This window comes from Ranitomeya variabilis, chromosome 2, assembly GCF_051348905.1.
Source record: "Ranitomeya variabilis isolate aRanVar5 chromosome 2, aRanVar5.hap1, whole genome shotgun sequence".
Classification (NCBI taxonomy): Eukaryota; Metazoa; Chordata; class Amphibia; order Anura; family Dendrobatidae; genus Ranitomeya; species Ranitomeya variabilis.
In genome coordinates, this window is record NC_135233.1 from 566897687 (window position 1) to 566922039 (window position 24353).

General features: G+C 44.8%; 1 protein-coding gene across 2 annotated transcripts in view; it reads right to left on the bottom strand.

The window, feature by feature from the left end:
* The window catches only part of ADCY7 (adenylate cyclase 7), a 175487-nt gene that overhangs the window by 117004 nt on the left and 34130 nt on the right, over positions 1–24353 (bottom strand). Inside the window, exon 1 of one of the 2 annotated variants that reach the window (XM_077288220.1) lies at positions 16885–16902. The exons of the other annotated variant lie outside the window; for it this stretch is intronic. The gene's annotated coding sequence lies outside the window, so the exon portion shown is untranslated. Of the gene's footprint in view, positions 1–16884; positions 16903–24353 lie in introns of those variants that run through there. 2 annotated transcript variants of the gene reach the window in all.

Below are 24353 nucleotides of genomic sequence, written 5' to 3' on the forward strand. Positions count from 1 at the left end.
GAAGCAAATAGAGCATCATGAAGACCAAGGAACCAGAGGCGTAGCTAGGGTCTCAACTTAGGGGGGGGCGAAACATCTGAGTGGGCCCCTAACCAGCTAACCCTGATTACAGCTACAGTTGCGCACTCTTATTGTGAATATAGGGGAACCTCAGAGTATGACCCATACTGTCCCCATGTACTGCTCCATTATACACAGTATCGTGAGCTTAAAGCTTCCCTATACACAGTTTAAGGCCCCCACAGCTCCCCTATACACAGTATGATGATTCTATAACTCCCCTATACGCAGTATGATGTTCCCACTGCTCCCCTCTACACAGTATACCACTGCTCCCCTATAGATAGTATGAGCTCAATGCTCCCCTATACACACTATAATGCTGACAGAACTCCACTATAGAAAGTATAATGCCCCCCCCCCGAGCTCCCCTATATACAGTGTAATGGGCCAACAGCTCCCATATGCACACTATGCCTTCACAGTTCCCTATACACAGTATGATGGGCCCACAGCTTCCTTATACACAGTATGATGGGCCCACAGCTTCCTTATACACAGTATGATGGTCCCACAGTTCCCTATACACAGTATGATGTCCCCCACAGCTCCCTTATACACAGTATGATGGGCCCGCAGCTTCCTTATACACAGTAGGATGGGCCCACAGCTTCCTTATACACAGTATGATGGTCCCACAGCTCCCTTATACACAGTATGATGGGCCCGCAGCTCCCTTATACACAGTATGATGGGCCCGCAGCTCCCGTATACACAGTATGATGGGCCCGCAGCTCCCATATACACAGTATGATGGGCCCGCAGCTCCCGTATACACAGTATGATTGACCTGCAGCTCCCGTATACACAGTATGATGGACTGGCAGCTCTTGTATACACAGTATGATGGACCCGCAGCTCCCGTATACACAGTATGATGGGCCCGCGGCTCCCCTATACACAGTGTGATGGGCCCGCAGCTCCCTTATACATAGTATGATGGGCCCGCAGCTCCCGTATACACAGTATGATGGGCCCGCAGCTCCCGTATACACAGTATGATTGACCTGCAGCTCCCGTATACACAGTATGATGGACCCGCAGCTCCCGTATACACAGTATGATGGGCCCGCGGCTCCCCTATACACAGTGTGATGGGCCCGCAGCTCCCTTATACATAGTATGATTGGCCCGCAGCTCCCGTATACACAGTATGATGGACCCGCAGCTCCCTTATACATAGTATGATTGGCCCGCAGCTCCCGTATACACAGTATGATGGACCCGCAGCTCCCTTATACACAGTATGATGGGCCCGCAGCTCCCGTATACACAGTATGATGGACCCGTAGCTCCCTTATACACAGTATGATGGGCCCGCAGCTTCCGTATACACAGTATGATGGGTCTGCAGCTCCCATATACACAGTATGATGGGCCCGCAGCTCCCGTATACACAGTATGATGGGCCCGCAGCTCCCGTATACACAGTATGATTGGCCTGCAGCTCTCATATACACAGTATGATGGACTCACAGCTCCCTGTCATGATTTGGATACCCTGGTCATTTACTCATCCTCCGGCGTATTCACAATTTTGTGGCACTGCTGCAGTGCCGCTGCCCAAACTTGTGAGCGCAGCTTCTGACAGGCCAGAAGTTAGAAGCTACATATGTCTATGTATGTTTACACCTGCTCCAATAGAAAACTGCAGGTGTAAACCCGCAGCGCAATCCGCAATAGAAACCGCGATAAATCCGCAGGAAAAAACGCAGCGGTTTTGCCCTGCAGATTTATCAAATCTGCTGCGGAAAAATCCGCAGTCCTCCACAATACGTGTGCACATACCCTAAAACAGATGAAAACGCCAGAAGGCAAGTATCAGACAGGGGGCAGGGGACGGAGATTTTCAGCACCGCTCCAGCAATGAAATAAAAAATAATGCTGGAGTGGTGCTGTAAATGTGATGCAGCTCTTGGTTACTGTATGCGGGCTCCTTATACTAATACTCATAAAAGTCCCAGGTAGTACGTATCAAAAGCCCCCTGCCCCCCCCCCCATCTCCAGCCTCCTCAGACAGCAAATAGTACGTGATGGATCACATATAATATCATAACGAAACATTATAATATTCAGCCCCCAGTGACCTGTCTCCCCTCCCCCACTTCAGCCCCAATACCCCCATCATCTCACATCCACCCCCTCAGTGCCCCGTCCCACCTCACCCACCTTCTGCCCTCACAACACCCAAATGGTTTTACATTCACCCCCCAGTGTCCTGTCTCCCCTCCCCCACAATACCCCCATGGTCTCACATTCACCCCCCCCAGTGCCCTGTCCCCCCTCACCCACTTTCAGCCCCCACAATACCCCAACGGTCTCACAGTGACATACCTGAATTGAATAAACCTAATAAGTCCCATCCCCACTTACTGATAAAGTTTGCAGGCAGGACCAGGAAGTTTCTAGGTGACAGCACGGTGGCGCAGTGGTTAGCACAGCAGCCTTGCAGCGCTGGAGTCCTGGGTTCAATCCCCACCAAGGACAACATCTGCAAAGAGTTTGTATGTTCTCTCCGTGTTTGCGTGGGTTTCCTCCGGGTACTCCGGTTTCCTCCCACATTCCAAAGACATACTGATAGGGAACCTAGATTGTGAACCCCAATGGGGACAGCGATGATAATGTGTGCAACCTGTAAAGCGCTGCGGAATATGTTAGCGCTATATAAAAATAAAGATTATTATTATTATTAAGATTATTAAATGCAAGGTGTGGGCACTAGGACACAGCGTGCCTGAGCCAATGCACAGAGTGAAGAAAACTGCAGTCGGGGAAAAGATTCATGATCAGGTCTGACGGGCAGCACCATTCACTGCAGGAGGGAGACTGCAGCCGGTCACTGTGCTAGCAGCGTGCAGAGTCTCCATCAGGCCGGAGCAGACAGTATACTGCTCTGCTCCTATGCAGTGTTCTGCCTCTTCACAGAAGTGGCCCTGGCTCCCAGTGGGCCCCTTCATGTGACAGGGCCCGGGGCGATGGCCCCCTCTGCCCCCCAGTAGCTACGCTACTGCAAGGAACACAACAGGCAGGTCCGTGATACTGTTGTGGAAAAGTTTAAAGCCGGATTTGGATGCAAAATGATTTCCAAAACTTTAAACATTCCAAGAAACACTGTGCAAGCGATCATATTGAAATGGAAGGAGTATCATACCACTGCAAATCTACCAAGACCCGGCCATCCCTCTAAACTTTCATCTCAAACAAGGAGAAGACTGATCAGATATGCAGCCAAGAGGCCCATGATCACTCTGGATGAACTGCAGAGATCTACAGCTGAGGTGGAACAGTCTGTCCATAGGACAACAATCAGTCGTACACTGCACAAATCTGGCCTTTATGGAAGAGTGGCAAGAAGAAAGCCATTTCTCAAAGATATCCATAAAAAGTGTTGTTTAAAGTTTGCAACAAGCCACCTGGGAGACACACCAAACATGTGGAAGAAGGTGCTCTGGTCAGATGAAACCAAAATTGAACTTTTGGGCAACAATGCCAAACGATATGTTTGGCGTAAAGGCAACACAGCTCATCACCCTGAACACACCATCCCCACTGTCAAACATGGTGGTGGCAGCATCATGGTTTGGGCCTTCAGCTGGGACAGGGAAGATGGTTAAAATTGATAGGAAGATGGATGGAGCCAAATACAGGACCATTCTTGAAGAAAACCTGTTGAGTCTGCAAAAGAGTTGAGACTGGGACGGAGATTTGTCTTCCAACAAGATAATTATCCCAAACAAAGCAAAATCTACAATGGAATGGTTCACAAATAAACGTATCCAGGTGATAGAAAAGCCAAGTCAAAGTCCAGACCTCAATCCAATCGAGAATCTGTGGAAAGAGCTGAAAACTACTGTTCACAAACGATCTCCATCAAACCTCGCTGAGCTCGAGCTGTTTGCCAAGGAAGAATGGGCAAGAAGTTCAGTCTCTCGATGTACAAAACTGATAGAGACATACCTCAAGCGACCTGCAGCTGTAATCGCAGCAAAAGGTGGCGCAACAAAGTATTAAGATTAAAGGGGCCGAATAATAATGCACGCCCCACTTTTCAGTTTTTAAATTTCCACAAAAATTTAAAATAACCAATAAATTTCGTTCAACTTCACAATTGTGTTCCACTTCTTGCTGATTCTTCACCAAAAATTTACATTTGGTATCTTTATGTTTGACGCATAATATGTGGGAAAAGGTTGAAAAGTTCCAGGGGGTTGAAAAGTTCCAGGGGGCCGAATACTTTCGCAAGGCACTGTATGTTGTACTCTTGTAATATTTTACATGGAAGACGCTTTTGTTACTTTCTGTTGTGTTACGTTTAACAAAAGGTTGTCTTAAAGAATAAAAAAATAAATAAAATTGAGTGGCGTGGGGTGTTAATTTTACTATGGCATGTTAGTTTTTCTTGTGAAAATTTGCTTGGAGTTTCACTGTAAGAAAACTCTTCCAAGTACCTAATAATTCTTGCAAGTCCCTTCTCCAGGAAAAAGTGCTAAAATCAGCAAGTGACTCTCCTGAATCTTCACATTTCGATGTTGCAGAAGTACAGTTATAAGGAAAAGATGGCACTTTTTTATGTTCGTCTTCACTTTGGAATGTAGATATTATATTAATAAACAGTACGTGTCACACTGATGCCACACGTATGCTACACACGGACAGCACCGTTACTGTTTTTTCCAGTGCTGGTATTATAAGGACGTGTGAACAGGGCCAAACAGTACTGCTCATGCAGCAGAGCACTGCTATGTTCTCTAGTAGAAAGCCACTGACAGACATGTTTGGCATTGCCTTATCTCTGGTAGAACAAAGCATTCTTCAGATCATGCCCAATTGACATTTCCCACAACAATTAGCTATCTGGTCCCTTATAAATATCAGATCTGATCTATAGAGATATACATACATACAGTGCTCAGCATAAATGAGTACACCCCAACCGATTTCTCAGACAACCTTAAGTTTACTTTCAGAATCAACATTTTCTATGGGATATCATACTACAAAATACTCCCACAAAAGTTATTCATTAAATGCAAACACAAAAAAATATTTTTCCTAACAAATACTTTCAAGACCATGTTGCAAAAAAAGTACACCTCATTTAAAGAGTTAGCAGCAAAGCTAAAGTTTACACTACAAAATTCTAATTAACAAGAATTCAACCACAGGTTAGTCTAATTATACAGGTGTCTAGAGGACAGCTGACTATAAAAAGGTGTGACTTCACTCCTTCACATTTCACGCTGTCAGTAATGTCACCACACAGAAGAGAAATGTCACAAGACCTGGGAAACAATCATTTATTTACACAAGAGAAGTGAAGGCTACAAGATCTGCAAAGCTTTACTTATCAGTCAGAATACTGTAGTGTGGGTGCGCTCATCTGCTAGCCTGCTCGCCTTTTACCGTGGGCGTAATACTACTCAGACAACACAGTGTGAAAGTAAAACAATGTGGCCAAACTTTATTGAACTACAAAAAAGGCAAATAACATACAGAACATATCCAATAAAATGGCCAAGATGGTGCAAAATTACAGAATCTCAACCTTTCGCTGACTCGCCAGGATAAGAGCAGCGGTGACTTCAGAGCTTCAAGGGCTGACTACTCCCCACCTGTTGCATGCACAGAGAGGAGGTAACGACAAGCTTAGGAAGCTGACAGTCAATTGAGGTACAAGGCCAGGTGACCAGAAGGTCACATCCTGGCTTCTATGAACATCTCCAAGGAGTCATTTGACTGGTGGGTCCAAATCCTGACTATCCCAAACATATCTATGGGTTCAGTGATGGTCAATGGAGCAGATCTATATACTTCCAGCCCGGGGCGTGGTCTCCTAAGCTGGCATCCTGTAGAATGTCAAATTTGTGTCCCTCGTGATGGAGCCATGATCTGGCAGCTATTCAGTAGAGTCTTCCTGACTGTGGTTCTATAAAAAGTCTCTGGTTCTTTGGATCTCTTGGCTGTCTGGGATATGCCTCTAACAAGACACATCCACTTATATAATTCACAACGATTGTCCTTCAAGCCAGAATCCAGAAGTAACGAAAAAAAATGTGTTGAGGTTAACTCACACTGACTATTTAATAAATTTTCATAGTTTTTACTCCTCTGTTTTCCAATTGAACAAGCTAGTTGGCCATGACAATGTGTAATCAACATATTAGCAAACAGCACAATATATTACAACAAACATCAACTTAAAAGTCAATATTACAGGCTTATACGAACAAAAGTCTGTGTTTTCTTGTCCAATCAGAAAGAATCACATAAATTCAAAAGTCAACATATAGATAACAGTCAATGACTCCTGGCTAACTAAAAATAGATGTGTGGTTAATTCAGATAAAATGCTGTGTCATCACATGTAGCAAAAGTGATACAAACATGTAACAAAGATGAAACTGCAATCATCCCAAAGACGTTCAGGCTGACCATGGAAGTGAACATCTAAATAGGAGCATCTTCTGATGAGAAGCATTGAAGGAAATTGCCATGCAAGTTTTCTGTAGTTAGCTAAAGAAGTAGAAAGCCAAACTGGGGTTAGTGTCTCCCATGACACAATATGGCGTACAATGCAGAGGAGTGGCATGCACGGGCGTCATCCACAAAAGAATCCTTTCCTAAAGCCATTGTATTAAAAAGTCCATCAACAATTTGCCAAGACCTGTGCAGAAAACTAGACTAGTGGGACCCTTTACTCTGGAGTGATGAGACCAAGATGAATGTGTTGCAAAGGTGAGCAGTCATTAAAATGTATGGCACCTATAGTGAGACATGATGGTAGCAGTGTCCTTACATGGCACTGTATGAGCTTCTGGTCTCAGGGAGCCACATTTCATTGATGGAACCATGAATTAACAGATGTACTGCTCTAAATTGAAAGAGAAGATGCCGCCATCACTCCATGCTCTTGGTAGACTTGCACTTTTCCATCATAGAAATGATCCAGAACACACATCTAACACCATTGTTGAAATCCTGAAGAAGAACAGGATGAAAATGATTCAGTGGCCGTGTGTATAGGGCCAACATATTCTGCAGCACTTTACAACTCAGAGGGAACTTTGAGGGTATGTGCACACGTTGCGGCTTTTGCTGCGGATCCGCAGCGTTTTTGACGCTACGGATCCGCAGCAGTTTTCCATGCGGTGTACAGTACAATGTTAACCTATGGAAAACAAAAACCGCTGTGCACATGCTGCGGAAAAAAACGCGCGGAATCGCTGCGTTTTTTTTTTCCGCAGCATGTCAATTCTTTGTGCGGAATCCGCAGCGGTTTGACACCTGCTCCATATTAAAAAAACACAGGTGTAAAACTGCAGCAGAATCCGCACAAAAAACGCAGTAAATCCACGATAAATCCACAGGAAAAATGCAGTGTTTTTGCCCTGCGGATTTATCAAAATCAGTGTGGAAAAATCCGCACACCAGGACGCAGCGTGTGCACATACCCTGAGAGTTACATTCAAAAAGTTAATGGGTCAATGCAATCGTGAAAGTTTTGTGGATGCTTTATTTCCAAAACCTTTTTTCAGGGGTGCAGTTTAATGGCATTCTCGCTGAGGCAAATGGCAGTAAGGTACAATCTGTAGACTAAAAACCTTGTTAGTACCCAAGATCTGTACTATATTAACCAGCATAATGTGGAACGTTGCATTTCTACTAACCACAAAAGTGACAGGAATGACAAAGTGGTTGAGTAAATAAGTGTATAGAAAATGTTATAGACATACGCATTAGTGCTCTTCTAGTACAGAAAATTAGTCTTATAAAGGAAAAAAAAAGCTGCTGTAGGAGAAATAATTCTTGCATTTGGTCAAAGTCTAGAGGAAGTGGTTTGTGAGCATGATCTAACTAACCAGAGGTAGCAGCCTCCATTACACACTGTGCAACTATGAAAGTCCCTACTATACCGCACAATCCTGGAAGCAGGAACATCTGCATACAACCTGTAAATATGAATTTTTATGTTGGAGACTAGAGAATATAGTCATGCAATACTTTCCATGTCCCGAAATACTAAAAAAAAAAGGAGATTGCAGCAACTTTAATTTTCTTTGAAAAAGTAGATAATGTAACAGGCTTTTAAAGGGCCACTGTCACCCCCTCCAGCCGTTATAAACTAAAAGAGCCACCTTGTTCAGCAGTAATGCTGCATTCTAACAAGGTGGCTCTTTTAGTTTTTGGTGCATGTATTCCCAAAATAAAGCTTTTTATAACTTCTCCAAAATACCTGTCTTTTGCCAGGGAGGCAGGTCCTCACCCCCCTGCTTGAAACGCCACACTGCCGTCACTCAAATCTTCAGGGGCCGCCGCCCCCATCGCGCTGTTTTCGCATGAAATCCGGCGCCTGCGCTGTGTAGTACTGTCTGGTGCAGGCGCAGTGAGCTTTAGCCGTCTGACGTCACAGCCAGGCTTGCAGACTGCGCCTGTGCCGCCGCCCTGCTTGTGAATCCCAGCCCCGCACTCTGCATAATGCATAACCCACTGCGGGGCTGAGATTCACAAGGTGGGTGGCCGCACAGGCGCAGTCTGCAAGCCTGGCTGTGACGTCAGACGGCCAGAGCTCACTGCGCCTGCACCAGACAGTACTACACAGCGCAGGCGCCAGATTTCATGCGAAAACAGCGCGATGGGGGCGGCGGCCCCTGAAGATTTGAGTGACGGCAGTGTGGCGTTTCAAGCAGGGGGGTGAGGACCTGCCTCCCTGGCAAAAGACAGGTATTTTGGAGAAGTTATAAAAAGTTTTATTTTGGGAATACATACACCAAAAACTAAAAGAGCCACCTTGTTAGAATGCAGCATTACTGCTGCACAAGGTGGCTCTTTTAGTTTATAACGGCTGGAGGGGATGACAGTGGCCCTTTAACTACCTAACTAAAAATGGAATTGAAAGTTTGTGAATCCTTTAGAATTTGTTTTTTTTTTTGTTTTTTTTAATAAATTTGGCCTAAAACTACATCCGAGGTTCACAGAAGTCAAACAAAACCAAATTAAATAATAGCCAAAAGTTATTTTATTATGAGAATGTCTTTTTATTGAGCAAAAAGATCCAATTTCACAGGTCTGTGAATGGAGAAAGTATGTGAACCTGATTAGTCCTTGTGGAGACCAGGGTCAGTAGGTGCTCTTGTCCACTGGCTTGGCTGTCTTTAGAAAGACCACAAGGACCAGGGCTCATCCCACTGATCGCCCATACTCCTTTCCTGTGGGCAGAATACTACTAAAACAACACAGGGTGAGGGTAACACAGTGTGTCGACACTTTATCGAACCAATAGACAATAACATATAGTAAAGACCCAGCAAGTACAAAATATGGTGCAAATGACAGAGTCTCACCCTTACTCTCGCTAGCTGGGAATTAGAACACCTGCAACTTCAAGCTTCCAGGGCCAACTGCCCCAACCACTGGCATGCCGCTTTTAGCGGGCACCCACAGGGAAGAGGTAGCTGCAAGCTTACGAAGCTGACAGTACATTGAGGTACGTGGCCAGGTGACCCAATTGTCGCAACCTGGATTTTCCAAACATCTTTGAGAGTTCAGTGATGGTCAATGAAGCAGGTCTGTATTTCTCCTCTCGCCGTGGTCCCTTAAGTTGGCATCCTGTAGAGTGCCTCAAATCTGTATTCCTGCGGTTGGAGCCATGGTTCCCTGGCTGCAGTTCTATAGAGTCTCTGCAGAAGGATAGAGGTCCCTTTTTATACCCACATGTGTCCTCCAGGCCATCATCCACGAGTCATGGGGAAAGTTGAACGAGGTTAATTCTCATTGTATTCAATCAATATGCATAGTTTGTCCTTCAATGTTTGCAAGTCAACAAGCTGCATCAACTAATACAATGGGTAATCAAGATATTAGCAAACACTGATTGTTCAATGACCCTGCGTCCCTATTCTGCAAGGATAGCAGCACAATAAGCTGCAACAAACATCAAATCAAGAGTCAACATTAAGGCTCATAAGAAAAATGGCTCAGGTCTCCTGACCTGCTGAATAACATGTCTGGCATAATCAAGAATATAAACGCTGTGTCTTCACAGTCCTGCAGAAGGAAATTTAGCAAATTGCTCCTTACAAAACAGATTCAGTCCTGGAGTGTTGGTGGGTTTTCTCCTATGAAATGCTCTCCTTACGTTCTTTCACAATATTTCTTTAAGATTAAAGTCAGGACTTTAAGTCGGCCAAATATGAGGAGTCAACTGTATTCTTCCAACTCGCCATATGACAAACAATGCTGAGCCATTTTGCCTACCACGAGTGCAGACCTGTAGCCGGTATATGCTGCCCATACATAGGACAGTACAAAGACATCTCAAATATTTACAGCATATCCAGAAGACATTTTACAATAGCAGATGTGAGTCGCACCAATGGGACCTGCATCTATCTTGACAATGGGGCCCTTTTTCTTGGAAAGGTGGTCTGAATTCACATTCTTTTGTGTAGTAAATCCAACCACCACTTCAATTACAGCAGCATGTAAAGGGGCCTCGTTCCTATTTGTGGTACCCATTTGTAATTATGTCATGCCACATAAAGATGGGTATACTTTAAGAGAGTTCATCCAGGACATTTCTGTAATTTGACTGTAAATCTAACATGTCGAATCCTACCAGCATGTCATTTACTCACTGGTAGGGTTGCCGCTCTTTGTGCCCTCCTGGCGCTTGTCAATTGACTGCATACTTGTTTCATGTGTCAAACGCTTCCTCTTCTTCTCTCACATGATTCTGTTGTGAGAAGTGGAAGAAATAGCAGTGGGCAGGGGAATGCAAGTATGCAAACTGCCTAAGAGCAATCACGTGACAAGCGCCAGGAGAGTAGAAACAGCGGGAACCTTAACCGTGAGAATTGTTATGATTCTACATCAATATTTCCTGTATAAACCAGTACTTTCCTGCACGCAACCTCCGATCCTCACAAGATCTCCTTCTCTTCTCCCCTCTTATCTCCTCTTCCCACAATCGCATACAAGATTTCTCTCGCGCATCACCCCTACTCTGGAACCCTCTACCCCAACATATCAGAATCACGCCTACCATCGAAACCTTCAAAAAGAACCTGAAGACCCACCTCTTCCGGCAAGCCTACAACCTGCAGTAACCACCGATCGACCAAACCACTGCACGACCAGCTCTATCCTCACCTACTGTATCCTCACCCATCCCTTGTAGATTGTGAGCCCTACGGGCTGGGTTCTCTCTCCTCCTGTACCAGTTGTGACTTGTATTGTTCAAGATTATTGTACCTGTTTTTATTATGTATACCCCTCCTCACATGTAAAGCACCATGGAATAAATGGCGCTATAATAATAAATAATAATAATATTTGCCAAATTAGATGTGACTAGACTTAGTTCACACCAGAAGGACCCCCATAGTAAAGAGAACCAAAGAACGGCAGTGAGGACTGAAGTAAAGAAATCCATTTATCAAGCTTCTTTAGAGAGTAGACAACGCGTTTCAAGGCACTGTGCCCCTTTATCAAGTGAACAGAGACATACGACCTTTCTGTCCATCAATGCTTTTGTCTTCCTACTTTTGTAGTCATTAACCCCTTTTTTTTGTGACCACCTCCCTTTATCTACTCATATTTGCATTTAGCTGCAGTTTTTAATTTTCTTCCCTTATTGGAATACGAGTTCACAGAAGCATGAAGTTTAATCCTTTCCTGCATCCATACATTCAATTTAACTTTGCCTTACTACAAGTGGACAGAAAAGAATGGCAAATTGCTTTTTACATTTCTCACAGTAACCATCTCCAATTTATAATTAAACTTAATCAATAAATTCTATTTGTCCTCAAAAAAATGTCTCTCCCCATTACAAATGACGCATGCTCAGCCAGTGCTAGAAAATAATTCTAAAGGAAATCTTGTTTTATTACGGTCTATACAATCCAGAAGTGTGCAAAATGTGACATTTAGGTCGGTATGACCTTTCTCAAACATGAACTATAAAAATTACAAAAATATTGGCAGTGTGTCAAAATAAACAATTATGTATACATCATGCATAAACATACAACAAAAATTAAGGAGATTTTCTGACGGACACACACTAGCAGTGGTATTCGTATTCGTATATGAACATGATACTTGCCGAGTGTTCCTGAACAGCACAATTAGTCACAGGTAATGGAAGACAGCGTTGAACAAGGATCATATTAACAGACTAGCTCTTTGCTTCAATATGTAAAAATCTCATTTGCTTAGATGGTGCTGTGGGCAGTACAAACATCAACATTTGCAGGCAGTTTTAGTTTCTCAGGCTAGGCTCACATTTATACCGTGCTCTCCGGTGAGCACAACGGCAGAGTTTTTGTCAAAATTCCCATACAACTGACAGATCTCCAAAGCTAACAGTCCCTCTGGACGCTGTCTGGCCCGTTTTAGAAATATTGTATGGAGCAATATATGAAATATATATATGTGTATAAATATATGAAACCCTTAACCCCTTCCTGACGTCGGACGGGATAGTACGTCCGACGTCAGGTCCCCTGCTTTGATGCAGGGCTCCGCGGTGAGCCCGCATCAAAGGCTACTTTCACACTAGCGTCGGGAACAACCCGTCGCCGTGCGTCGGGCCGACGTTCCCGACGCTAGCGTGGTCTCCGCCGCACAACGGGGGCAGCGGATGCATTTTTCCCACGCATCCGCTGCCCCATTGTGAGGTGCGGGGAAGTGCGGGGAGGTGGGGGCGGAGTTCCGGCCACGCATGCGCGGTCGGAAAAAGCGGACCGTCGGGAGCAAAAAACGTTACATGTAACGTTTTTTTCTCCCGACGGTCCGCTACCACACGCCCAAGCGTCGCAAAACGGACGCGACGTTTGGCAATGCGTCGCAAATGCGTCGCTAATGTTAGTCTATGACGAAAAAACGTATCCAGCAAGAACTTTTGCTGGATGCGTATTTTCGGCAAAACGACGCATTTGCGACGTATTGCAGTTAACGCTAGTGTGAAAGTAGCCAAAGCCGGGACATGTCAGCTGTTTTGAACAGCTGACATGTGCCCGCAATAGGCGCGGGCAGAATCGCGATCTGCCCGCACCTATTAACTAGTTAAATGCCGCTGTCAAACGCAGACAGCGCCATTCGACTACCGCATCCGGCGGGGCGGCCGGATATGACGTCATCGCCGACCCCCGTCATATGATCGGGGGTCGGCGATGCTTCTGAATGGTAACCATAGAGGTCCTTGAGACCTCTATGGTTACAGATCGCCGGCAGCTGTGAGCGCCACCCTGTGGTCGGCACTCACAGCACACCTGCAATTCTGCTGTGTAGCAGCGATCTTATGATCGCTGCTACATAGCAGAGCCAATCGGGTTGTGCCTGCTTCTAGCCTCCCATGGAGGCTATTGAAGCATGGCAAAAGTGAAAAAAAAAAGTAAAAAAAAAATGTGAAAAAAATAAAAAAAACCATAAAAGTTTAAATCACCCCCCTTTCGCCCCAATCAAAATAAATCAATTAAAAAAAAATCAAACATACACATATTTGGTATCGCCGCGTTCAGAATCGCCCGATCTATCAATAAAAAAAAAGCATTAACCTGATCGCTAAACGGCAGAACGAGAAAAAAAATCGAAACGCCAGAATTACGTTTTTTTGGTCGCCGCGACATTGCATTAAAATGCAATAACGGGCGATCAAAAGAACGTATCTGCACCGAAATGGTATAATTAAAAACGCCAGCTCGGCACGCAAAAAATAAGCCCTAACCTGACCCCAGATCACGAAAAATTGAGACGCTACGGGTATCGGAAAATGGCGCAATTTTTTTTTTTTTTTCAGCAAAGTTTGGAATTTTTTTTCACCACTTAGGTAAAAAATAACCTAGACATGTTTGGTGTCTATGAACTCGTAATGACCTGGAGAATCATAATGGGAGGTCAGTTTTAGCATTTAGTGAACCTAGCAAAAAAGCCAAGCAAAAAACAAGTGTGGGATTGCACTTTTTTTGCAATTTCACCGCACTTGGAATTTTTTTCCCGTTTTCTAGTACACGACATGGTAAAACCAATGATGTTGTTCAAAAGTACAACTCGTCCCGCAAAAAATAAGCCCTCACATGGCCAAATTGACGGAAAAAAAAAAAGTTATGGCTCTGGGAAGGAGGGGAGTGAAAAACGAAAACCGAAAAACGGAAAATCCCACGGTCATGAAGGGATTAATACTGTATGGATGACTATACTGTCTTGTCTAACATGATAAGTCTGCAGTCACTCTGTGTGCTGTGTCTTGCGAGGATTTGCCAGCTTCTTATTTATTGTAAATTCTACAATAGCTATCACTCATGTAATGTAAGAAGTGAAATCTTTGGCATTGTACTATACCTATATTTATCTGCCATGAATCATGAATGCCACATGTGAACATACCCTTAAATGTGTGTGTATTGTGCTCTACACTTCTATCTAATCCATGAAACTGCTCTCAAAATTTACAGATGGTCAGCAAGTAAAGTCTGCTGTATGATCAGGCACTTACCAAGGGGTAGTACCTACACGATTAGAGAACAAGTCAGTTACTAAAATATTGCACTTGTACCCTTTACATTACAGGCTCATTTACTTGGACAAAATGGCTCAGCACATGTAAATTGTAGCTCGATGCAGCACTAGAAGTGACTCTATGGAGAGTCAATTCAAAGGTTTACATAAATTGTTTAACACAAGATTTTGAAACTTTATACATAGAAATGTGAATATCTGTGTGAATAAGAGTGGAGCTGCTGATATCCGAGCTGAAGCCTCTGCTCTTCTGATCTAAAGGTACCTTCACACGAAGCGACGCTGCAGCGATAGCGACAACGATGTCGATCGCTGCAGCGTCGCTGTTTGGTCGCTGGAGAGCTGTCACACAGACCGCTCTCCAGCGATCAACTATGCCGAGGTCCCCTGGTAACCAGGGTAAACATCGGGTAACTAAGCGCAGGGCCGCGCTTAGTAACCCGATGTTTACCCTGGTTACCAGCGTAAAATCTAAAAAAAACAAACAGCACATACTTACATTCACGTCCCCCTGCGTCCACTTCCTGACTGACTGAGCGCCGTACAGTGAGAGCAGAGCGGTGACGTCACCGCTGTGCTGCTTTCACTTTCACTTTGCGGCGCTGAGTCAGAGGAGGAAGCAGACTGCAGGGGACGCAATGTGAGTATGTGCTGTTTGTTTTTTTTACATTTTACGCTAGTAACCAGGGTAAACATCGGGTAACTAAGCGCGGCCCTGCGCTTAGTAACCCGATGTTTACCCTGGTTACCAGTGTAAAATATCGCTGGTATCGTTGCTTTTGCTTTCAAACACAACGATACACAGCGATCGGACGACCAAATAAAGTTCTGGACTTTATTCAGCGACCAGCGACATCACAGCAGGATCCTGATCGCTGCTGCGTGTCAAACGAAACGATATCGCTAGCGAGGACGCTGCAACGTCACGGATTGCTAGCGATATCGTTATAATGTCGTTTCGTGTGAAGGTACCTTTAGGTCTATATAGAGGCCGCTCCACCCTTATTCGCCTCCGCTCTGCTCATCCTAGTTTGTCTCATGTTAGAGTTAAACTATGAAATACACAAAACATTATTTTCAGTGTCACAGAAGAAAAGCAACATGCCCCTATTGTATGTGGCTGTAAGGCCACATTCACACTTCTGTCTTTCTCATCCTTAGTATTTTAGAATGGACAGCGCCCTGACCCACCCAATGCTTCCATCTGTTAAACTCTACACATCATATTCTTTTTTGGGGTCTATTTTTTTGTGGCTATGACTTCACAATTCAAATCTTTTCAGTTAAAAAGAAATGAAAGCTGTAAATTGGGAGTCTTCTATTTTGCATTCAATTTCCATTGTTTTTGAACAAATAAGTAAAAAAAACAATAAAAAAAAACAGGTGTTCATACAGATTACCTTACAGTCTTTAAAAACAGATGAGAAAAAAGTCTGAATGTAAAACGGATAACACATGGGAGAAAAATGGTTTATTTTTGATAGGGAAATAGATGTGTGAACACAGTCCAAGACATCTGGCTGCAGCAGAAGCCTCCCCCCCTTTGGACACACAGCGCAAAAGTAAGTACGGTAATTTGTCTTAGTATGAAATAACAGGTCAAAAATAAAAAAACACCATATTTATTAAATCATGATACTAATTGTAAGGAGAAATGGTAGGATTTTAATCCTTTATTATATCAAAAAGTCCGTGCAGATAATAAAAATACAAACAACATTTCTGAAAGTCAGGCATTACTGAAAACAGGCCTTGCAAAATGATAAAAAGTTTAAAGCAATCAAAAATAGATCAATAATGAAGAATAGCAACAACAAAAATATATAAAATCCATAGGAAAAAAAAGAATTTCATATCTGGAAACTTTTCGTTTAACAAATGACTGCGGATGACATTATTATTGTTGTTTTTGGTTAATTTCATCACCATTTAAAAAAAAATTAAAATGATAAACGTCCTTAATTGGTTGTCCTTAATTTGCATGACTTTAGATGCAAAACCATCAGAAATTCTTATTACCTTGGCTTTTGTCCCGCTAATATTATTTGCAAACACGTTTGTGGAAGTTTACAGCATTTATGCAAGATACAGAATTTATGGGGGAAGATTTTTTTTTTTTCACTTCCTGTTAAAATGCTAAAGTCGCCCTGTCCTCAGTCTAAAATAGTAGTTTATGGAGCACAATTCACAGCATTTACATACAAAGGTACGAGTTACCATATATTAAAGAATACGGTCCATTAAAGCAATAAATTAATTGATCCCATCAGCAGAATAATTGAAATTAAATATTATACTACTCACCTCATAGATGACTTTAGTCAAGCGTTGGTTATATAATTTACAAGGGGCAGGTTTTGCCGAGGATTTATACACAATCCTACATTCTAGCCTGTAGTGCCATACATATATATAAATCTTCTGAAAGACACAACCAAACCGAGCTGTCTCTAAGGTCCCGTTAGGACCCGCCAAATAAGTGCTATCAGTTTCATCTCCTCTGATTTGCAGAACTTCCTCTGCACACCCAGTTTTACACAATGTCAAAACAAGCTCGAAACAACCATCCTCTTTCACAACCGCATTGTCGAAAAATGGTGAGATCTGAGTATTCTAACAAATATGCTGACCTCACCAGTCCACATGGAGAAAGTACAGAACTCCTCTGTATAATGGTTTATTACAACAGTCGCACCTGTTCTCCAATAATAGGAGCATCACAGCACAACTAGGGAACAAGGAAATTGCTTATTTTATTGGAGCAAATACAATGTAGAGTCAATTGTGTTTGCCGCTTGTGAAGTAAAAAAAAAAAAGTTAATTATATGGCGGAGCTTGACGAAAAGAAAATGTTATAATATGTTGTATATTTGCATAATGAAGATGATTACTGTATATACTCGAGAATAAGCCGAGCCACCTAATGTTACCACAAAAAACTGGGAGAACGTATACTCAAGTATAAGCCTGGTATGCATGGCCTCCTCATCCCCATCCTGGTATGCATGGCCCCCTCATCCCCATCCTGGTATGCATGGTCCCCTCATCCCCGTCCTGGTATGCATGGCCCCCTCATCCGCATCCTGGTATGCATGGCCCCCTCATCCCCATCCTGGTAAGCATGGTCCCCTCATGCCCGTCCTGGTATGCATGGCCCCCTCATCCCCATCATGGTATGCATGGCCCCCTCATCCCCATTCTGGTACGCATGGCCCCCTCATCCCCATCCTGGTATGCATGGCCTCCTCATCCCCATCCTGGTTTGCATGGCCCCTTCATCCCCGTCCTGGTATGCCTGGCCCTCCTCCCCATCCTGGTATGCATGGCCCCCTCATCCGCATCCTGGTATGCATGGCCCCCTCATCCCCATCCTGGTAAGCATGGTCCCCTCATGCCCGTCCTGATATACATGGCCCCCTCATCCCCATCCTGATATGCATGGCCTCCTCATCCCGATTCTGGTACGCATGGCCCCCTCATCCCCATCCTGGTAAGCATGGTCCCCTCATGCCCGTCCTGGTATACATGGCCCACTCATCCCCATCCTGGTATGCATGGCCTCCTCATCCCCATCCTGGTATGCATGGCCCCTTCATCCCCATCCTGGTAAGCATGGTCCCCTCATCCCCATCCTGGTATGCCTGGCCCTCCTCCCCATCCTGGTATGCATGGCCCCCTCATCCGCATCCTGGTATGCATGGCCCCCTCATCCCCATCCTGGTAAGCATGGTCCCCTCATGCCCGTCCTGGTATGCATCGCCCCCTCATCCCCATCATGGTATGCATGGCCCCCTCATCCCCATTCTGGTACGCATGGCCCCTTCCCCATCATGGTACGCATGGCCTCCTCATCCCTATCCTGGTATGTATGGCCCCCTCATCCCTATCCTGGTACGCAGGGCCCCCTCAATCCCATTCTGGTACGCATGGCCCCCTCATCCCCATCCTGGTATGCAAGGCCCCCTCATCCCCATCCTGGTATGCATTGCCCCCTCATCCCCATGCTGGTATGCATGGCCCCCTCATCCCCGTCCTGGTAAGCATGGTCCCTTCATCCCTGTCCTGGTATGCATGGCCCCCTAATCCCCATCCTGGTACGCATGGTCCCCTCATCCCTGTCCTGGTATGCATGGCCCCCTAATCCCCATCCTGGTATGCATGGTCCCCTCATCCCCATCCTGGTATGCATGGCCCCCTCCTGTCCATCCTGGTATGCATGGCCCCCTCCTCCCCATCCAGGTATGCATGACCCCCTCCTCCCCATTCTGGTATGCATGGCCCCCTCATGCCCATCCTGGTATGCATGGCCTCCTCATCCCCATCCTGGTATGCATTGCCCCCTCATCCCCATGCTGGTATGCATGGCCCCCTCATCCCCGTCCTGGTAAGCATGGTCCCTTCATCCCTGTCCTGGTATGCATGGCCCCCTAATCCCCATCCTGGTACGCATGGTCCCCTCATCCCCGTCCTGGTATGCATGGCCCCCTAATCCCCATCCTGTTATGCATGGCCCCTCATCCCCATCCTGGTATGCATGGCCCCCTCCTGTCCATCCTGGTATGCATGGCCCCCTCCTCCCCATCCAGGTATGCATGACCCCCTCCTCCCCATTCTGGTATGCATGGCCCCCTCATGCCCATCCTGGTATGCATGGCCTCCTCATCCCCATCCTGGTATGCATGGCCCCTTCATCCCCATCCTGGTATACATTGCCTCCTCATCCCCATCCTGGTAGGCATGGCCACTAGTGATGAGCGAGTGTACTTGTTGCTCGGGTTTTCCCGAGCACGCTCGGGTGACCTCAGAGTATTTGTAACTGCTCAGGGATTCAGTTTTCATCGTGGCAGCTGAATGATTTACAGCTACTAGCCAGGCTGAGTACATGTGGGGATTGCCTGGTTGCTAGGGAATTCCCACATGTAATCAAGCAGGCTAGTAGCTGTAAATCATTCAGCTACCATGATGAAAACTAAATCTCCGAGCAGTCATAAATACTAGGAGGTCACCCGAGCAACGAGTACACTCACTCATCACTAATGGCCACCCATTCAGAAAACCATAAAAAAACATAAACCATTCCACTTAACTTCCTGTGCTCCCTCTCAGGGTCTTGTTCTGATGCCAGCAGCTAATTTATAAGCAGTGCATGGCAGTGACGTCATGCGCTGCTTACAAGCAGAGGACAGCTGCCAGAATAGTCACTGCTCTCCATGCCAGGACTATGTGTGTAATCACTGATCTTTTATAGAGGGCAGCGTAACCTCCGCTGCTGGCTTCATGAAGCGGCCGGGCGATCACGTGTGCCAACTACTAAAGGGAATGAATATTCACTGCTCTCCCAGCCTATGGGAGTGGAGAGCAGTGAATATTCATTCCCTTAAGTAACGGGCAAACTTCAGAGCATGTCTGCTGCAGGAAGACGGCAGCTGCGGCTAACAGCGTGTCCACTATTAAAGAGAAATGAACATTCACTGCTCTGCAATCCTCATTTCTCTTTAGCAGCGGACACAGGAGTTAGCCGCAGCAGCCGACTCCTGTCTCCTGTGATCCGCTGCTCAGCTACTGCTGCTTCACCCCAGTCTTGTGGGACCCTGAGCCGAGGAGGGCTTTTCAGCATAAATAATATGCTGAAAAACTTGGCTTATACACAAGTATATACAGCGTATTTAATGAGGCTGAGGCATTGTGTAATGTGCTATGACAATTTGCTGCGTTCACATCTATATTGTGGCTTTAAGTGGGTGCCATGGGTTACATCTGAGGTCACATGCTCAAAAAGGCCACGTTGAACAAACTTGGTGCAAGTTACTCCATCTAGCGGATTCCAGAGGATCCCCTGCCTTCACCTTTCATGAAACTGGTCTTACAACGGAATCCACTGGATTGCGTACACCGTACATGGAAGGACTGCCGGCTGGAATATCGAACCAGAGTCAAGAAAAGTTGTCCCATGGAGTCAATACCAAGAAGTATGCCAGAAGCCTAGCCAATAATATGGACGAATTAGAATTAAAGGGAACCTGTCACCCCCAAAATCGAAGGTGAGCTAAGCCCACCAGCATCAGGGGCTTATCTACAGCATTCTGGAATGCTGTAGATAAGCCCCCGATGTAACCTGAAGGATGAGAAAAAGAGGTTAGATTACACTCACCCAGGGGCGGTCCCGGTACGATGGGCGTCGAGGTCCGGTCCGGGGCCTCCCATCTTCTTACGATGACGTCCTCTTCCTGTATTCACACTGCGGCTCCAGCGCAGGCGTACTCTGTCTGCCCTATTGAGGGCAGAGCAATGTACTGCAGTGTGCAGGGCCTCTCTGACCTTTCCCGGCACCTGCGCACTGCAGTACTTTGCTCTGCCTTCCACAGGGCAGACAAAGTACGCCTGCGCCCGAGTCACAGCGTGAAGACAAGAAGAGGATGTCAATGTAATTAGATGGGAGGCCCCGGACCAGACCACGATGCCTATCGGACCGGACCACAGCGGGACCGCTTCTGGGTGATTTATATTATACAAAAAAAGGAAAAGAGTCATAGCTAGATAAATAGAAAATAGATACCAAATTTTATTAAATACAAATTAAACACACCATACAAAAATTATGTTTAAAAGAAGCAACGTATAGAGCAATCAAAAGTAGGCCAGTAAATGTATATTGGGTTAGTGACAAAATATCGCCCAAGATAGTGAGTGCCAGCGGACCTGCAGCACAACTAGGGATGTAAAATCTTAATTGTCACATAAAGAGAAAAACAGAACACTGGATAGTGACTAGTTAGTATAGCTTAGGGTGGACAGAGTAACTGTCATAATCAGGCTCACAGGTGCAACCAGCTACCAGCGGCTGATTTATAAAGCATATCCACCCATTAAAGTGTACCAAACTAACAAACTCCAGCGGCAAAAGTATATCAGCTGACAAAGAAAGATAATAAATATACATGTGAAGTCACATAACATTACCCGTCATGGTGTAGTGCAGGGCGGCTGGGACTCTCCCCGACGTACGTTTCAGTACGAATGACCTTCCTCAGGGGGCGTGGCTATTACTAGAAAGTGTCTCAGTATTTATATGCGTCCGAACTGATCACATGGTCAGAAGGCACCAATAGGAATAAGCTGGGCGCGCACCATCGCATCGCTGCCCATCACCGCACAGCGGCACCAAGAATCCGGACCCAGGTCACATGGGGCGGCCGGCGCCTGGCCGTCACCAAGCAACCTGGTACACGGAAGTCGGCACCGTCCCACGGCATGTTAGCAGACAGTGAAAAGGTACCGTGCGCGTCAGACTGCACCAGGGCTATAAAGAGATAATATATCGGCGTTTATACTGCAACCAGCAAGTACATTTTTCCGTGCTGCAGATACAACCATATAATATGTATTGAATCCAAAAAATGACACCCATTTTTTTAAAAACACCAAAAAAAAGGGAAGAAAAGAAGGGGGGAAGGGGGGAAGGGGGAAGGGAGGGGGAAAGGGGAAAAGCGGAGGAACAATAGGGAACATAAGCTGTATATTATAAATATTACAGTAGAGATGTAGTCCGTTTCTTCCCACCACATATAGCATCGGGTGAATAGATTTTCCTAATAGATGGCATAATTCCAGCACAATTTCCGACGATGGAAAAAAGAGGAGCACTTTTCTTCCATCCAAGTGATGCCATTTGTAGTCATATGCGGAACAGATAAAGGTCATCACATTAGGATGTAGTCCATTTCTTCCCTCCACATATGGCACCAGGTAAGTAGATTTTCCTAATACATGGCATGATTCCAGCACAAATCCCAATGCTGAAAAAACGGGGAGCACTCTTCTTCCATCCGAGTGATGCCATTTGTAGTCATATACGAAACAGATAAAGTTCATCAAATAAGGATGTAGACCATTTCTTCCCTCCACATATAGCACCAGGTGAGTAGATTTTCCTAGTAGATGACATAATTCCAGCACAAATTCCAATGATGGAAAAAAGGGGAGCACTTTTCTTCCATCCAAGTGATGCCATTTGTTGTCATATACGAAGCAGATAAAATTCATCACTTGAATTCAAAAAGAAAAAGACAACACAGTGAATAGAAACGAACAAATAAAATGAATAAAATAGCCATAAAATCAAATCAGTGACAGGACGGCGACAGGGACACATGCGGGCAAACACAGAAAAACCCTGGTTACAGGAATGAGGCGAACCCTTGTGACTCGTTTAACCCATTCGGGGACATTGTCCCCAGAATGGTGATCCATCTGCATTCCTTTTGGGCTAATAGACGTTTAATATCTCCACCACGGATACCACACTGGACATGCTGGATGCCCCTAACCATGAATGATTTAGGATTGCACCGATCCTGGGTGAGTATAATCTAACCTCTTTTTCTCATCTTTCAGGATACATCGGGGGCTTATCTACAGTATTACAGAATGCTGTAGATAAGCCCATGATGCTGGTGGGCTTAGCTCACCTTCAATTGTGGGGGTGACAGGTTCCCTTTAATGTTGTTGGAGCATAATTATGACATGGTGGGGATATCTGAAACATGGCTGGATGAGAGCCATGACTGGGCTGTTAACTTGCAGGGCTATAGTCTGTTCAGAAATGACCGAACGGAGAAGCGAGGGGGAGGGGTCTGTCTATATGTAAAATCATCGTTAAAACCCATCCTGCGTGATAATATAGGTGAATCTAATGAAAATGTGGAGTCCCTGTGGGTGGAGATAAGGGGAGGGGGAAAAAATAAATTACTGATAGGGGTTTGTTATAAGTCTCCAAAAATAATGGAGGCAACGGAGAATATCCTCATGAAGAAAATAGATGAAGCTGCCACTCAAGGAGAAGTCATTATTATGGGGGACTTCAACTACCCTGAAATAGATTGGGGAACGGAAATCTGCAGTTACAGCAAAGGTAATGGATTTTTGACAAATATGAGAGACAATTACCTTTCACAATTGGTTCAGGACCCAACAAGAAGACCTAATATTAACCAACAGGCCAGACCGCATATCAAATATAAGTGTTGGGGGTCACTTGGGGAATAGTGATCACAAAATAATAAGTTTTCATGTATCCTTTAATAAGATGTGTAGTAGAGGGGTTACACGGACACTAAACTTCAGGAGGGCAAATTTCCAACGGATGAGAGATGATCTTGGTGCAATTAACTGGGACGATATCCTGAGACATAAAAATACACAAAATGGGAGACGTTTATTAGCATCCTGGATAGGACCTGTGCACAGTATATACCGTATGGGAATAAACATACTAGAAATAGGAGGAAACCAATATGGCTAAATAGAGCTGTAAGGGGCGCAATAAGTGACAAAGAGAAAGCATTTAGAGAATTAAAGGAAGTAGGTAGTGATGAGGCATTAAATAAATACAGAAAATTAAATAAATTCTGTAAAAAGCAAATCAAGGCAGCAAAGATTGAGACAGAGACTCATTGCCAGAGAGAGTAAAAATAATCCCAAAATATTCTTTAACTATATAAATAGTAAGAAACTAAAAAAAGTATAGTGTTGGTCCCCTTAAAAATAGTGTGGGTGATATGGTGGATGAGGAAAAAGCCAATATGCTAAATGACTTTTTTTCATCAGTATTTACACAAGAAAATCCCATGGCAGACAATATGATCAGTGATAACAAAAATTCCCCATAAAGGCCATGTTCACACTTTGCGGCGATTTTGATGCTGCGGGTCCGCAGCAGTTTCCATAGCGTTTACATTTACATGTAAACCCTATGGAAACCGCAATCCGCTGTG